The sequence below is a fragment of the Lissotriton helveticus genome, chromosome 3_1, assembly GCF_964261635.1.
Source record: "Lissotriton helveticus chromosome 3_1, aLisHel1.1, whole genome shotgun sequence".
NCBI classification, from domain to species: Eukaryota; Metazoa; Chordata; class Amphibia; order Caudata; family Salamandridae; genus Lissotriton; species Lissotriton helveticus.
In genome coordinates this window covers 525,279,306-525,283,159 of record NC_136061.1, presented here as the reverse complement: position 1 = coordinate 525,283,159, position 3,854 = coordinate 525,279,306, and the positions used below count along the sequence as shown (strand labels likewise).

Sequence of the window (3,854 nt, the reverse complement as noted above, 5' to 3'; positions counted from 1 at the left end):
ACGCAAACCGGGGCGCTGCCCGGAGCGCGCTTACAGATATATATATTTTTTTGAACGTTAATTTCTCAAAATCCACTGGAACACATATATTGAGACCTAGCAAAGGCACATCGGGCTACCAGTCCCTACAATTTTGCCAAGTTTCGTGAAAATCCATTCAGCCGTTCGAGCTAAAAGTGAGGCCAACCGCCCTATGGAAAATTGCATGGGAAAAACACGTTTTGGGACCCCCCTTTTTTCTCAGCCCCCCCTTAACGAAACCCCCCCATATTTTCAGGGGCTGCTCAGAAACAAAATGTGCCATTATCCTGAATGTTTCAGCCAATTCCGTCCTCAAACGCCAAAGTTATTCGACATAGAATTTTCAAAAATCCCATTGAGAAAAAATCCTAACTATATATACCTACTGGCGACCACCAGTAGGTAATATACATATATATATATATATATATATATATATATATATATATATATATATATATATATATATATACATAAGAAAAAAAAACAGGTTTATCAAGCACTCTTACAAATTATTGTGTATTTCAGACGTTAATACTTATGATTCACAAGATCTTCGGGTAATGGAACACATTATTCATTCGACAATTGTGCTTAAATTATTTAGTGGGGATAAAGTCCATTTTCAAAAAGTAAGATGCCAAAATACAGATCCAGACACGATGTTATTCTTCAAATTCTTTATTTCATACACATTAAAAGTTTTTCCAGCTCACACCGCCGACACGTGTTTCGTCTCAACATGAGACTTTTTCAAGGCTGGAAGTATAAAAAATGTCACAATAAATATTCGTACAATATGCACTGAATATAAGCACATACATTAATATACAAGCAAATAACAAAAACAACAAAAGAAAGTCATAATAGCTTAATAGACAAACCACAAAAAAGAAACAAGCACACAGTGTCCTTATTACATCCAAATGTTGTCAAAAGTATTAATAAATCAAGAATTAGCAAAAAGAGGAAAAAGGGATCACTATGTTCTCCACTGCATCGTCATCCCCCACAAGTTCAAAACATAACTAACATGTGTTGATCATTATACCATAACATTAGGATATCCTCCTTGTGCTACCACGGTTGCCACTACAGTGTAGATCTTGATACCTTCTGTCTTAGGACTCACTGACCCCCCATATTGTAGTTACAGATCATACAACAATATGAAATAGAACGTACCCAAGGATATCATTAGAGGGTGTTATTTAAACACGAGTCCGGTCACACAGTGTAGGAATTAATAAAATCTAGAATCACGTAATCAATATAGGTCCTAAAGGAACAAGAAAAGAATACATATTCAGCATATATCACAGTTTGGAAAGTGTGTATAGTAATGCTGGAAGTGTTGCAAAACATACCGCTTGGAAAAATCCAAGTGGAAGCGATCCTTTATGTCCTGGTCAAGTCAAACGAAATATTCATAAGGCATAACATGTAGTCCAATGTCATATCTGAGGTTGGGATATAGTTCCTAAGAATAAAGGCAATAAGGGATGAAGTAAACCACACATAAGTATGGTTAAAGGAAAATGAAAACATAAATGCAAAAATATCTACAACAATATGTCAAATGAAAAAATATTTAGCCATACATAATAATCCATAGGACAAGAACAGTCCTATCCTTTGGAAATTAGGTGATCGATAATGCGAGGTCAACCTTTACACAATCACTAAGTTACTAACCATATTATCTGGCTTCTACATAAGCCAAACAACTAATATATAAAGAAACGCCGCTATTTATATGTGTGAATGCAGGATTAGCAGACGTGTTATGTAGGCGAAGTAGGGTATCACTGCACAGAAAAGATTAATAATGCACTGAACTAAGGCTGTGGAAGACGAGTAAACCTGGAACATGAATACCAACTAAAAACGATAGGTTGTGATAGACAAAAAATCACAAAACATAAGATCCATTGTATTATTGTATATAAAAAGTTACTGTGATATAGGTTAGAGGAGAAAATCTACTTAGCTTGACTGTTAATACAAACACGACAAAGCTATATATAAAGATTGAGGACTCACCTAATAATTAGAGAAGTCTTGCCTCATGGAGGTTGAGTCACTATTTCATAATGTGTGAGGGGACCATGATAAGTCACTGGAAGATAATAAACACACAAAAGTTGTATAATCTAAATAATAGAGAGGATAATATAACTACTAACACCATTAAGCTATTAAGAGGAAAAAGCAAAATGAGGGGAATAATAATACCATGACTAAGGGGAAGTACAATTGCACGAAAGAAGTCACATATGACTATGGACCAAAATAGCTAAGTACTAATGTAATATCTTCTGTAAAAATGAACAGGTCCTTCTAAAGAAAATAGGGGCTCCCCATGATCTATCTTAGTACGCAAAAAAGCCCTAGATCTTACCTCCTTTAAAGCGAAGTCAAACGGAAAACCTCCACTGCTACCAGCTACCAGAACAAGTATGCCGCGCTATCATTTAAAGGGAAGCAGGGAGTGGCCTCAGCTCGGAAGCCAGGTGTAAGCAATAATATATCTACAGCCCCAGTTCTATGCCATGTAAATATGGCGGCCATATTGTAATGGTGAAATTGCCATGAGAATCAATCTATAGGGCCGATAATTCGACAGAGAGAAAATATTGAAGCAAAGGAATATAACATTATTAAGCAATTAAAAAATGTATTAAATATAAAATATATATATAGTGATTAACCAACAATAATGGATAAGAATGAATTAAAACTACCCGATTCCTCCTCTGACCAAGAAGTCCATCGTCGCTCTCAATGTCACTAGAGCACTCTCGAAGTACCTGCAAAGACCAACCATAACTCACTGTGCAAAAGGAGGCACATTATAGTAATATACCTGCACAAATGTCCGTTGGGGAAGACATGTGTGTAGTAAGGAACCCCCATTATGCACTAACCAGGAGCAACTGTTTTTTTATTCTTTTTGTTGTTTTATATTTTTTGATTGTTTTTTGAAATTATTTTACTTTTTTTTTCTTTTCTTAACAATTTTATTTTTTTTTTGAATTTTTTCTGGGTGGCAAACAAAACACAGGGAATTGCAAACAGCTCAACTGGAGCAAAAAAAAATAGAAAAAAATTAAGGTCGCTTGCTGCAGTGATGGTTGTCTGCAGCTCGATTGAGTAAAGTGATGCTTTGCTCACCATATGAAATTGATTTGTTGCAATATTTGCAAACAAATTTATAATCCCCAAACTTAGTTTGTACATTAGGGACCATCTGCCTAGCCTCTGCATCCAATAGAGTCAGTGATGTCATCAGTGATGTCATTTGAGATGTTATCAGTGATGTCATCAGTGATGTCACTGACCATGTCATGAATGATGTAATATGTGACATGATCAGCAGTGGATTGCGGGTGCGCGATATATAGTTAGTACTACTAACTATATATGGAATTTCAATGGTTTTGTGTGAGTAAAAAAAGGTTTTTTAAATGCTAATTCCTAACTATATATGGTCTATAACCTATGGTTTTTTCAGTGAATTTTCAAGGTTTTGTAAATGCTAATTCCTAACTATATATGGTCTATAACCTATGGTTTTTTCAGTGAATTTCAATGGTTTTTCAATAGCAAATATCATAAGCTGTCGAATGTCAAGTACGTGGTAAGAAAAAACATTTCCGTGTTTATGCACACTGATCTGCTTTGAATGCTGCCCCCCCCCCTCATTTCTATTAGGAGTACTCTCTCTTTGCAGATAGTGAAGGGTAGTTAACGCAGGCCTTTGCCCCCGTTGTAATCCGTCGTGCCTGCTTCTCTCTCCATTTGATTGATTGTTATCCAAGCATTTACTGTTT

The 3,854-nt window shown here is 35.6% G+C and overlaps 1 long non-coding RNA gene across 1 annotated transcript; it reads right to left on the bottom strand.

The window, feature by feature from the left end:
- Window positions 1-634: 634 nt before the first annotated feature.
- Window positions 635-2,372, bottom strand: LOC144824649 (uncharacterized). Its single transcript, XR_013609037.1, has 5 exons — window positions 2,257-2,372; window positions 2,065-2,140; window positions 1,389-1,501; window positions 1,207-1,300; window positions 635-780 (listed from the first exon to the last, which is right to left on the bottom strand). It is a non-coding gene; the product is annotated as an uncharacterized LOC144824649 (long non-coding RNA).
- Window positions 2,373-3,854: the final 1,482 nt, after the last annotated feature.